The sequence below is a fragment of the Oryzias latipes genome, chromosome 3, assembly GCF_002234675.1.
Source record: "Oryzias latipes chromosome 3, ASM223467v1".
Lineage (NCBI taxonomy): Eukaryota > Metazoa > Chordata > Actinopteri > Beloniformes > Adrianichthyidae > Oryzias > Oryzias latipes.
Window position 1 is genome coordinate 10,478,801 of NC_019861.2, and position 14,437 is coordinate 10,493,237.

Below are 14,437 nucleotides of genomic sequence, written 5' to 3' on the forward strand. Positions count from 1 at the left end.
GGATTCAGGATTATTGGGAGTAAACAAACTCTAGGTTAACTTTATGCGAATCAAATGAGTCCAGTCTGAATACACCACAGGTAAAAATAAACCAGGTTTTGCAGTTCCTCAAATGACCACAAGAGGCTAGTTTGAATGCCTTTTTATTTAATTTGTGCTATCTTAGATGACCCCACCCTTACTTTGACGTGTTCTCCCTACCATGACAAAGGTGGATAAAGGCGGAAAGATTTCATGTATGGACACCAGTGAAGATCACAAATCTAGTGGGTCTAGATGACCCAACTGCCAACGTTAAAATACCTAGAATAGCACAAGGGTTACTGTTTTCTTCAACAATAGGCTCTGATTCTTGATTGGCTGTAGATCTTGTCAACCATTCTCCTCTGTGCTGTGTCTCCTGTACAGAATGAACTCGTTTTTTTTTAATGGATCAATCCAGCCGTAGAGTTTTAAGTCAGGTAAGACCTAAACGTGAGGGGGCCAGTGTGCACGCAAGGGGGCGGGGAGCGGCGTGGAAAAGAGAGACTTTGGCACACCCCATACAGTAACTGCATAATTAGTCTGAGCTCTTCCAAATCCATTTTTCTCATACAACACGATTTCAATTTACAAACACTGAGAAACGAAGTTGTAATCATAAATTCTGTTATATAGGTCCTCTGTTATGAGAAAAGAACAGGTTAAAAACCCACTTTCGTTGGAGTTGGTCTTTCAGTCAAGATAACTGCATTGTAAAACCTTTTAAGAAAAGTTTTTTTATAGGAAAAAACTGAAACATTGCAGGACATTTTAACAAGTCGTCTTTAATCAACTGCAAGATTCCTGCAGGGATGTTTTTCAGTTAACAATTCAACGTTTAAATATCATGTGCATCACTGCCTTTTGAAAAACTTCCAAAGAAAGACGTCTTTGTGGAGCAGCACAAACACTTCCTAATTGCAGTCAAGCCTGGAGACGTGGTGGGAGTTCTGGCTCGCTTTGCAGCTGCAGGAAGAAAGCTAGCCTTTCCTTTAGCGGATCATGAACACAAATGACACACCAAGCAGCAAGATTTGATCCTGCAACAGGACCATAATCTCTGAAACAAAATATCTGCTGATATTAATAATACAACAGTTATTCAGTTCAATTTCAGACTTCCATTGGACTGAAATGCTGACTAAGACTAACCATAAAAAAGCTCTGCACAGAGGAAAGTATTCAAAGTGATAAAATAAATGACGACCCAAAAATTCTTCCACAATGATGTGACAAATTAAATAACTTCTTACAAAAAAGGGATAACTGCAATATTCTTCTTCTTATAGTTTTTTTTACTAGCTAATAAATCAAAGGTTGTAAAAACTGTTTCATATACTGCTGCGTTTTTATAACATTTTTTCAATGTCAGCACTTTGTGCATTATATGCTGTCAGTTTCTTATTTCAATACCTGCCATGAACCAAATAAATAATATTATGGCTTGATATATAGATTTACATTTTTTGTTGTTGACTTTGTATGAAATATTTAAGATAAAGCCAGGAGTGTCCACTGTTTTTGTCCTGCCCGAACTGAATCGTGATGTGAGAATATGAGGCAGAAGAATTACAGACATGAAGTTAAAAAAAAGGATAATCTCAGGAAAATGGGCGAGCAAACAAATCAAAAACACGCATCTGTGAATTTCGAGCCGCCTTGTTACCAAAAATCTGCCTTTATTTAAACCGGTGTCAGGGCAAAGCTGAACCACCCCTACAAAAGCCCACAAGTCCAGCACTGCACTATACTTAGAACAAACAATCCCAGCTGAGACTATTTAGAAAATCCGTAAACACCTTTACACCCAGACATATTTCACCGCTTCAGGACAGCATATGCACAACAAAGCACCAGGGAAAACCTGGAGGGAGAGAACTGGGACTAAAAACTGCAGCTTTGTGCTTTGGTTAGTATTTGAGGGCCAGCAGACAACTGTCCCAAGCCATCAGTTCATCATCAGCTCAGCCGTGCTGGAGCTGATAAAATGTAGGAGGACAAAGGGGAAAGAAGCTGCCTCTTTCTCTTCGCTGTGTGCACATCATGCAATGTGTCGAGGCAGTCTGTCACCATGAGCTGCAGAGATGACATGAGCTCTCCTCATTAACTTATAAATAGGACAAGACTGTGGATTTTTTCTCAGAGAAAGTAGTCTTCCATGTTTGGTTTTTTTTTTAATTAATCGTCTGTGTTTATTTCTCCTTTGAAGTTTGTGTACTTTTTCCGCCTTTAGTTTTGTTTACCTGCTTGTCACATTCACAGCCACAAAGGGCAGCTCAGACAGTAAGGGACCCAAGTTATTTTAACAGACTTGACTTTTACATGGAATGCAAGGGCAGTTCAGAACACTTTTGTTACGTTCACACCGCCCTCAGCAAGAGCATTCAAGTGACTACTTCCAATGAAAAGTCTATGCAAATGCACGTAAACGTGTGTTTCTGGCTCCCGTGTTCAAAACTCTCATGTTCCTGTGTCGCAAGCAAGTTTATGCTGCTGTTTTCAGGCTGTTCATAGAAAATGCATAGCCAGTAAATACAGTTAAACCAGGTTGAACGTTGACCATTCAGGGACTTGGATTTAGTAGTGATGTATAGATGGTGTTTTTTTATATATTTATGGAAGTGCCACCTATATGAAAGTTGATCACGGCGGAGAAATTGATAAGTATGGTTTGTGTCCAGCTGGAATTTTATGGCACCAAGTCAGTGTATGAAATATATATATGATTGTGTGGATTAAAAATAATGATTATGCACAGTGATAATGCACATCTGAAAAAGAAGTTCCGATCACAAAGCGTAAATGTTCTGGCTTCTTTTAACCCTTGTACTATCTTAGATGACCCCACCCTTACATTGATGTGTTCTCCCTACCATGACAAAGGTGGATGAAGGTGGAAAGATTTCATGTAATCCATGGACACCAGTGAAGATCACAAATCATTGAAGAAAAAAGGTTCAGGGCGCTGTCTGGTGGGTCTAGATGACCCAACTCCCAATGTTAACGTGCCTAGGATAGCACAAGGGTTATAACAAACTTTTGCTTCATCTTCTGGGCAAAAAAAAGCCGTAAGAGGTGAACTTTCTCTCTGAACTGATGCTTTTTATAACCCATCGTGACGATCAGCACATATATCGCTTTCCTTTGCCGCTGCAGTCGAGGTCAGTGCCGGCTCAGCACGTTGTCACGGTAACATTACAACCGCACCACATAATAAATAGTCGGCTTTTTGTGAAAAAAGAGAACTAAACCAAAATAATAACAAGAATTAAGTACTAAAAACTGATTGGAAATTCATTTATTTTTTAAGACCATGGCATAAGCAGGATTATGGATAATTAACAAGTGCGTTCATTTCAGATCAGTATTTTAGGAAATACCCAATCACTCGGGATGGCTTGCAGTCACTGCTGCATGACTTTCTATTGACATTTTAATAAAAAATGGCCAAGGTGTCATATTTATGCAGTCATCAGGAGAATTTCTTATATTTAAATCCAATAAAAAATAAAAAGGTTATATTTTAATCATGTTAAAAAAAACTTGATGAAAATAATTTCAGTAACAGAACTTCATAGGTCCCGAAATCCACTTAATATTACAATGTCCCAGTAAGTCCAGGATTTTTTTTCTTCAAAGAGATCCTTTCATCCAACTAGGTCAGTTTTAGATGGCAACAAAAATAGCATCTTGTTCACAATTATTTGATTCCAGAGTTGAGCTTAGAAAAATGAAAGAAAAAAAAAGTTTCACATCTCGTGCAGTTTCACTAAGCTGATTTTTTAACCCTTGTGCTATCCTATGACCCCCTCCTAACATTGACGTGTTATTCCTACCATGACAAAGGTGGATTAAGGTGACGAGGATTTCATGTAATCCATGGACACCAGTGAAGATCACAAATCATTGAAGAAAAAGGGTTCAGCGCACTGTCTAGTGGGTCTAGATGACCCAACTTCCAATGTTAAAGTGCCTAGGATAGCACAAGGGTTACAACACCCTCTGTCTGCATCAAAGTTAACATTTCCCATTAATGTTAACTAATAGAAAGTTTTGAGTTTTTTTACGGAAAAAACCCAGAGAATAACATGTTCGCTATTGTGTTTTGTAGAAGCAAAAAAAAAAAGAAAAAGGTTTTCTAAATCCCTCTGTAAAGTTTTGTAAGGTTAAATATTTGTGATGCAAAAATAAAAATACTGAACTGTGTGACCTAAAAGTTCTGAAATCAAAATTCCTTTATTGTGTCAATTTTTTTATTTGATGAGCAGAAGAGATTTAATGAATGAAAAGAAATTCTCTATAAAGGCTGCATGGTGGTTAGGGTTCTTGTCTCACAGTGAAAGAGCCCTGGTTCAAATCCCAGTTAGGACCTTTCTGTGTGGGATTTGCATGTTTCCCTGTGCACGCGTAGGTTTTCTCCAGGCACTCCAGCTTCCTCCCACAGTCCAAAAACATGCTTGGTATGTTGATTGATGACAATAAATTGGTCTAGGTGTGAGTATGTGAATGTGTGCGATTATGTGGGCAAGAGTTGTATCCTGCCTTTGCCCAACTGCAGCTGGGTTGGCTCCAGCAACCCTGTGTTTCACTGGGTTCTGAAAATGGATGGAAATGCTTTTCATTGACCCCATTCATTCATTTCTTTAAAAAAATAAAGAATGTGGTTGGGGTTCTTCCTCCTCCTCCTCCTCCTCCAGTCTAATACTCACCTGGGCCCCTCTGTATGCATTGGCTCATGGTGTCTCCCCTTCAACACCAGTTTGTAGTGGGGGGGGGGGGGGGGGGTTTCTCCAGCTCAGGTCAGCCTGTGTCCACATTTGTGTCAAGATTGATCATATATCTTTCCATGATCATTCTTCTGCCTAAACCCATGTTGCCGGTGAAGTTTTTATCCACAATTCCCCTTAAGATTTTATTTCTAGATTTTACTTTGAGTCTCCTCTAAACCTCCTCAGACAATACAAATCAGAGGGATTTCCCACCTCTGTGACTGTTTACGTCATGTATAAGGTGAAGTAAGCGAGACAATGAATCAGATATTAGTTTGTCAGTCAGTCAGACTTTATTACCAGCATTCACAGTAATTCTAAAACATGTTTTTAACACGCATGTTAGCCATGTTAGAAGCATGGGCTGCGATAGCATATTCACAATAACTGCAACTCTCAACCTTGTTTGCAACACGTAAAAAAAACAGACTGATACCGGCACCGCTAAAACAAACGTTACTATGACTACACTAACTCCCAACCTTGTGAGTAATTGGTGAAAACACACAGTCTGACATCGCTACACGTCAGCTGTGTTTGTGTATTCACAATGACACCTCACTTTGTTTGAAACTTGTAAAAAAAATCAACTGAGATTATGGCAAAGCGCTGTGTACCTAACATCAATAAATCCAACCAGAATGAAGTTGTATTTAAGGCACTTTGGATTATGAGGCACACTGTTTTTCAAAATTAATTAAGGCTTTTAAGTGTGCCTTATAGTGCTGAAAATATGGTACTTACCTTATAGATTTCCACTTATCTACCAGTTTCCCATCCTAATCATTTGTGTTTAATCACCTAGAAGGAACTGATTCATCAACCATAGACCATTTACACTGACTCTCACAATCCAATCTCCTATTTTGCAGTCTCTATTTTCTGAAAGGTCAACAACTAATCCATCATGTTGTTATAAATGTTCGAATTCTTACTTTCCAAAACTTGAATTTTTGTAGATTTACTCTGTGTATGAAATAAATAATCGGAAACAGCCATAGTTTTTACAAATAGATGTTCGCCATTAAGGGAACCACTGTGATGTGCCTTACAGAGCAAGAAAAAGACGATTTTATCAGTTTTATTATAAAAACAACCAACTATCTATCTCATTCTTTATTGTCCATCCATTTTACAATCCTGTACAGGGTGACGGGGTTGCTGGAGCCAATCCCACCTACTTCAGCACAAAGGTAGTGCTCATCCTGGATAGTTCACTAGGCCACCGCAGGGCCACTCGGACTAACATTGGGTTTTTGTCGTATGCCACTCAGGGTTATCAGAACTATCTGCATGCAGGTAACGTGTTACACTCTCAACAGGCTTTTCAAATTATAAGGGTAATCTCAAGCAGCAGAACAAAGAAACACGTGTTTGCACATGAGGAGCAGATTAATTTCACACAGAAATGAACCAGACATGATTCTAACAAAGAACCTTTGAACACAACTGATCTGCACACCAACGATCCCACACCCCAAAAAAGGAAAAGTCATTTGAAGATCACACACAATGTGTTGTAAAATCGTTTTATATGACATGGGTTAAATTAAAAAAAAAAAGTGACATACTGCATGTGAATTTCTATTTTGATTTACAATAAAATGATTATAGCTGCAGGTATTTTTGGTTGAACATCAGCCAGAAAAGAAAAGGCTAAAAGACAAAAATGCATTAGTGTTTGGACTGCAAACTGAATCTTGAGAGAAAGCTGAAAATATGGAAAAAACAATTAGCAGAAGCATAAAGCGTAAAATTAAAACAAATGTTTTGGGATGCCCAAGTCAAAATCCTAACATAAATCCTACGGTAATCTAATTTAGTTTGATGACTGAAGTTCTGTGTAAGAACTCTTGCCAGAAGTCCTCGTTTGGAGCAGCTTCATGGCTTCAAAACTGAGTGCACATATGATAGTCTTATCAGTGTTGCCTCACTACTTTAATGTCTTATACTGTTTAGAACACCTGAGTTCAAAAGTCCTTCTTTGCAAAGTTTTCTAACTTGATTTTTTTCCACCTTAACATGCTGGTGGCCTTAAAGGCAGGACCCTGTCATTCTGCAGCAGGCCTTCCACTGCTGCGTATTCTGAGCTGCATCTCAGCTCACAGCTTTCATCTTCTCACCACAGCAGTTCCACGCAGAATGGGAGGTTTTCTTACTCACAATGTTGGTTCTTGAACAAAAGTCGTACGGTTGCATTGCACCACACTGCCTTAGTTTTGCATCAGAACATATGAAAATATATTTTCTAAAACAATATAACTAATCAAATTCTCCATGTTGAGGTCTACGCATCACAGAATGTTACGTCTAGTGTCAGAGAGGTTTGGTTTGATATTAATGGACACGTGAGAATTTTGTCCAAAAAATAAATACTCACAGAGTTTGCAATCCAAATTATTTCTGGTTCTTTTATGAAAAACGTTTTTTAACAGCCTTTCATAAATGTGGAACTATTCAGTTATGTGCCAAGTGCAATGCGAAGCAGCGTCTTGCAATTCTGCCCAGACATAAGGTCACATTGTATAGCACAGAATTCCACTTGCTCTTTGACGGACAGGCATGTCTTTGAAAAACCAGCGAGTTCCTGTAATCCCTCAGGAGAAACCGGGAAGGGAAACTCATGGGAGGGGATAGCTTCAGGAATGGTTGGTATTTTGAAGTTGTGTTCTTCCCCGTGTATCTATTTATGTCAGTGTCAACATGGTCCACAAAAACACGCTTCAGCCAATCAGAGAACTACAGTCTCACTCATCCACTCATTCCCACTATCAAAACAATCAGAATACACGCTGAGCCGCTGCAGAGACTTAGTCAATCTAAAGAGCCAAGACGTGTGAATGAAGAGTGTAGGAGAGCAGCATTCACTCACAAAGTCACTCATAAATGGAACGATGACGCTCACAAACCAAGAAGGGAGCACTGTTTGTTTTAGATTTCCAAAGCAAAGTCAATGACATCTGTGGCAAAAGGTCAAACCCGTAAAGTTAAAGAAGAAATGGAAGAACAGATACCGGACAGATTTAAAAATGACTTACCTCTTACTTCTGTGACTCTGGCTGTCCGTCTCTCTTCTCAGTGTATGACAAAACTTCTTAAGTTGCTCTTTTCATCAGACTCCCTCCCTCAAAGCTCTCTCCCACATGGATACACACGGAACAAAAAGAGCAAAATAGGGACATCTAGTGGACATTTGTCTTCAGAACTGCAAAAAAATAAAAAAAAACCTGGCTAATCCTTGGCTCTCTTCCTCCACTAATTTAAAGGCTAATTGGCTCAAATTCCAGGGGAGGGCAGAGGGCAGCAAACGGATTAACACAAAAGTATGAAACTAATTCATATCTAAAAAAAAGAGTTAGTAAGCATCAGGGATGTGCACCGAATCGCGGGGAAAGTGAACTGAAGCATCCCTGCAGCATACCAGTAAAGTTACGTTGAAAGGATCAAACATTGCAATACATTTAGGAAGGATTTATGGTTTATTATTTAATGACTTTACACCAGTTAAAGCTAGGCATGTGGCCCTCGTTCAATTCTGTCCTGCAGCCTCCTGTCATAAAATCAATTAAATGTGGCCCCCAACCCTTTTAAAGAACTATGATTTCTTCATTGTGATTGGCTAAACTACATTATAAGCTATTTTAAAACCTGTGGCTACCTGACCTTCAGAGCCTTAAAGGCCAAATGAAAAGATCTCTGATCCAAACCACAGATGTTTGTACTTCTGAATAAGATAACTGTGTTATTTTCCTGTTCACGTCATTTACATTTAAAAGTTTACCTAGAGCATTTATTATTGAATGATATGTAACATTTCATATTAACCCTGATTTATTGTTGACTAAAGCTTTTTTTTCCCCCCAAGACTTTTTGTTTATTTTCTTTCTTGTGTTCAAATATGAAATTAACAGTAATTTGGGTAAAAATGTTTTAAGATTTAATTAAGATTTAATGTTCAACAATCCAAAAACCTGCTGTATGGGTTTATTAGTTACTCTGAGTGTCCCTAGGTGTGCATGTGTGTTGAAATGATTGTGTACCCTGCGACAGACTGGCGACTTAACCAGGGTTTACCCCGCCTTCGCCCAGCAGTCGCTGGGACAGGCTCCAGCAACCCTGTGACTCCAACGGGGATATTGCGGGTTAAGAAAATTGATGGATTTCACTGATTTTTTTGTTTTGTAATATAGAAATAATATATCAAAACAAAACAAAACCAAAAAATGTAGAACCAAATTGTGATGAAAGTGCTGCATCCTTGGTAGACATTATAAATGGTAGCCTGGTTTTTTTGAGTTATGTTTGGAAGACTTGGCTGTCTTTAATTTTTGTCATTCGTGTTGCGCTGGTGTTTTTCCTGCTCCCACCAAGACTTCCTGAAGATCATTAATATTCAGTTGTGGTTTTGGGGTTTTGTGCCCTGAAGCACATCAAGTTTATTTAATAAATCCCCCAGTTTAGGCTCTAACTATCTCCTGTCTATGAGTGTGCATTTGGGTTTTCCGCTGCACACAAGGGTATGAAATGTCTGTTTTTTAATTCAACGCTGCCTTAAGGGCTGAAGATTAAAAGCTTTGGTTTTAATATATACGGTCCCTGGGTGCAGAAATGTTCTTTGGACCTCTATGAATCCTGAAATAGTGGTCAGCTAATTCAGGTGCCAGCATTTGAAGTTCAAGAGGAATTAGGAGTTAAACAGAAGTGCTCAAACTGTAAAAGTATAAAGTAAGTGAAGGTTAATGGGTTACATCACAGAGGCTCTCAAAAAAATCCTTTTTTATTGAAAAAGATTAAAATCAAGTATCATCTTATTGAAACGCCATCAGATATCTTAGCAACAGCTTTGACTGTACTTTTCTTCTGCTTTAGTGAAATAATTCCACAATTAAGACTTTTTTTGCACTACAGCTAACCTTCTTTTCTTCATGTTTAATTCATAGTTATTCTTTATTGCATTTCTTTCTTTGTTGACAAAAGTTAAACTTTTCAATTGGAGGCTTGTTGATGATATATTGCATTTTGTTTAAGTCGCTAGTGCTTTATTTGTGTGCTTTTATTTTCCTAAACAATTTCTGTGTTGTTTTTTTATTCTTCCGACATGTCTTAGAATTTTTAATTGTTTTGTGCTATTTTTAACATTGACTATTTATTCCTGGTTTTGTATTTTCTGTCAGGAGCCGGGGCCAGGGCGGTTCTTTTGTGTCTCCCTTCCGGGTTCGGGCTTTTATTTTGTTAACTCATGGTTCTTAAGGTAACTTACTCCGGTCATCACCAGCACCTGTCTACCCACCTGTTTACAATTTATGATGTGTATATAAGCTCTTCTTTGTGTTTCACTCGTCACCGGATCGTTCTACTTGTTTCACCTCAGTTTTCACAAGTCTACGAGCCGTCTTCGTATTAAAGAATCCTTATTTGAGTCTAACTTCTGCAGTCCTGCTTTTGTGTCCGAAGTCAAATCCTTGACATTTTCATTTTTAGTAATTTTTATAAAAAATAAAACCCATCTAGGGAGACATGCTGCAAATCAGCTTTAGCTAAAAGCATTTTGATGTGGGCATGGGACTGCTGTTTTGGCCTATGTCCCTATTTTGTATAAATGTCCTTATTCAATAAATACATAAACTAAAATCAATTTAAACCTGTTTTCCAGCTCTTAAACCCTCTTGTTCTACATGCACCATATAGAAATGTGGACTGCTCTGCACCCTGATTTGGACTTTAAGTTTTATCACTAAAACGCATAAGAAGATGATTGCTTGCATTCATAAGCAGCAAAATACAAACCGTATGGATGCAAGACAAAACTTACAACCAGGGTTGAATCTATAATTAGCTCCTTCCAAGTGCTCCAATCAATTCCAGTTCCATTCCCATCATTTAGAAAAGCCAAATTCTTCTGAAAGCTCTTCGATTAACCTCCCATTTGCATGCATGCTTTCACCGTCTTTTAGAAAATAGGCTGTGGCCGTTTATCGCACTGCATTAAAACGTTTTTCTTTTGTTGTATTCCTTTATTTCTGTCAGGGTTATGCGGATCAGATCTAAGCAATAAACAGCAATAACATGTTCTTGTACTGAAACCATTTTACTGCAAAGTCCACTACATCAAAGAATTGACTAAAAACTTAATTTTTGGAGGGGGAATTAAGCTGTTTTAAAACCTTTTGTGGAAATCCATAAAAGAAATTGTTTGATTTATTTTATGAGATATAAATACTATTGGTAATGATATGCTCAGTGGTTTGGGAGTGTTTACTCACAACAATGTAAAGATACAAAACTTTTGACATGAGTGTGTCTCAAATTTGATCCACACATTACATGGTAACTGTATTAAAAATCAATTTACCCTCCTTCACCCTCTTCCTCATATAATCACGGTGCGGCTGTGGTGCAGCTGTGGTGCAGGTTTGATTCCCGCCTTGCACGCCCATGTGTCAAAGTGTTCTTGGGCAAGACACTTAACCCCACCTTGCCTCTGGTGGGAGGTTGGCGCCAGTGTTCGGCAGCGGAACCGCCGTGACTGTAAAGCGCTTTGGGCCTTTGAAAGAAAGTAGAAAACGCTATATAAGTATACGCCATTTACCTATTAGGGTGATGGGGGTCAGCCTGCGATGCACCTTGGGGGGAGGAGTCACCTGGCAGTGTTCCCCCTCCCCTGGTTGTCGTATGGGAACGCCCCCCCCCCCCCCCCCCCCGCGCGGTTTTAATTGCACCTTAGACATGTGGGACCCTTGGTAGGGGGGGCGCTTGGGCATAACTGCCAGCGAGCAACCGATGTCCTGTCAATGCCCTACCCACCAATTTTAATTGCACCCCCTTAGTACACACCCTTTACCCCTCAAAAATATACTCTCCAACACACATACACGCCCTCACTAACACATGCTTAAAAACACACACACATATATTATACAAGGAAGGTGGGACCTCGGACCATCTGTCCCCTACCCCATCCCTGGTAGGGGGTACCAGGCCCTTGACAACGATGGCCGTGTTCCTCGGTGCTGGCTTCCTGGGCCCGGCAGCCCTCTCTCCACGCGGGGAGAGGGATCCCTGAGTTCTCTTGCAAGACCGTGGGTCATTGTTCACATCACATCTGAGCCTGGGGGTGTCCGTGTCCTTCTGGTGTGGGTCCTGATCCTTCATCTTGAACGCTGGCCTTCTCCAAATTTCATCTATAGGTGAGCCTGGAAAACAATGCAAGCTGACATCTGTTGTTTGATCAGAATTGCAATTCCCTACAGCACACGAGCGTTGAACGCTCATCATTTATCACACACTTAAGGATGAGCGGGCCAGTGTGAGCCCAAGGGGGTGGAGGAAACTTTGCCACCCCCATTTCAGTCACTGCATCATTAGTTTGAACTTTTTCAAGCATCCAGTTTTCTGATCCAAAGCGATTTGAATTCAGGAATACTCAGAAATGCAGTTTTAATCCTACTTTCTTTTATATAGGTCCTCTATTATAAAGAAAACAAGAACATGTTAAAAACACAAAAAAGATCATTTTCATTGGAGCGGGTCTTTAAGGAAAGTTTGCATCATGCTAATGCGATACGGGTGTCAGAAATGTGTAAATCCAATACTACACAAATGGTTATATAGAGGTAAAAGATCACGTTGTCTTTCTTTTCAATGGTCCAAGTTGACTAATTTCTTCCATAACAGAGACAACAGTCAAACCCAAACCGTTTTATGCCACCGCCCTCCTGCATCTGTGCAAAACAAACACAAGTGAGCTTTAATCTAAGACACTTAAGCACAGACCACATGCAGCGACTTGTTAACTTCTAACAAATCTCAACCATAAACAATCCCACTTCTTTCACACTATTGTGTCTGACTAATGTGTCTAATGAGTGTTTTGCTAAACAAACTACCTTCCGACTTGTGTTTTTTTTTTAGCTTTCCTAAACTCGCTCATGTTCAGCATCTCAGATTCCTTTACTACTTGCTTTTTCTCAACATTTTCCATTTATCATCCCCACAATGTTTTACTTTAAAAGTACTTCAAAGGCTTCAGCAGAAGCTATCATTATGTTGTTGCTGATAAAACGTAAAATTAGTTCCATGGGAGCCTCTTTGTTTCCACTTTTCCCAAACCTCACATCATCTGTGCACTTTTTGTAATTTACTATTGTTTATTTTCAAACACTTCCTTCATGCTTTTTTTGCATGTGAACTCCTCAACACTCTGGTTTACCACATTATTACTACACCTCAGTGTTTCTGTCTTTTTTTGGTATTCAAACATACTACTACATTTCCTCTGCTCTGATCCACTGCACATCTTTTTACTTCGATTTGGTGGAATTACCGTTCTGTTACCTCTGTTCACTATCTCTTACTCACTTTGGTTTTTGTTAGTTTTACTTCCATTTCACTAAACTCTATACCGCTACACCCATCAGCAGATTGCAGCAGGTGATCAATTTTGGAGTTCTTGTTTAGATGCATTGTTAGCGACCCCATGCACGCAAACTTACAGTCGTATTCACAATAATCCTTTATATTGCTCTGATAATTTTTCTTTTCTAAAGTATAAATAAACTGTGCTGTATCTGTAAATATTTGTTACATTTGAATTGTGTGGGGATACACTTTGGTGTGTTGGGAAATATTGTTTAAATGGACCCAAATAAGAGTTTGTACAGCAAGTGTGTGTCAGATGTTTCCGTTTGTGTATTTTTCTATGAGTATATTTATATTACGCAGTTGAGCCGGTTTAGCTCGTGCTGGTTTGCGGCGCCTTCCGTCCGTGAAACCCGGGTTCGACTGCGGGCTGCTCCCTGTTCCCTTCTCTACCTCTGCCGGTTCCAAGCCCGGTTTGAGAAGGTTGCGTCAGGAAGGGCATCCGGCGTAAAAAAACATTGCCAAATCTACCATGCGACTTGTTCGCTGTGGCAACCCCTGATGGGAGAAGCCGAAAGTGGAAGATATTTATATTACGCAGTTATGCATGGGTTTGTGGGTATCTGAAACTGAATGTGTACTCATTACAGACCTGTGATCTATAACAGATGCACTGGGTGTCGAAATAAAATTGGTCTAGACCAGTGGTGGGCAAACCTTTTGACTCGTGGGCCACAAAGGGTCTCAACTTTGACAGAAGGGCCAGACCAGAGGCAGATGATTGGATTTTTTTGGTAATCTGCCTCATTAAAGAAAGAAATAACATGGAATCTGGATAAAAACATGTGTTAACTTTGATTGATAGTTTAAATTTTACACAGAACGTTTTTTATTTCAAAATGTGTGGCTTTTGCTCTCATTTTGTGCCAATTGCACCAATGGGTTAATGTCCATAAGGGAAAAACGCATGTTTAGAGTGACGCTGCGTTCATGTGATGTTGGAATGATCGGAAAAATAACTGTCCAACTTGGAAAATACACATGAACACCTGAAAAAAAAAAAAAAATCTTCAAATACCACATGAATGTAGAATAAATTTTTGCACCTAGACAAAGGTCAATGTATTTGTTATGCGTCATCTATGGAGAAACACCAGAACAACAGGGAACATTATTAGGGATTGTCAATATAATGTATTCCAGTTTGCCAGATTTAATAGTTTAACCCATATGGCTGCTGGGGCATAAATTGCCCACCCCTGATCCAGTCTAGCCTAACGCATAGAGGT

General features: G+C 39.3%; 1 protein-coding gene across 1 annotated transcript in view; it reads right to left on the minus strand.

Moving 5' to 3' along the window:
• The window catches only part of tspan4 (tetraspanin 4), a 287,641-nt gene extending 279,692 nt beyond the window's left edge, over positions 1-7,949 (minus strand). The window contains exon 1 of the mRNA XM_011487843.3: positions 7,829-7,949. The gene's annotated coding sequence lies outside the window, so the exon portion shown is untranslated. The remainder of the gene's footprint in view (positions 1-7,828) is intronic.
• Positions 7,950-14,437: the final 6,488 nt, after the last annotated feature.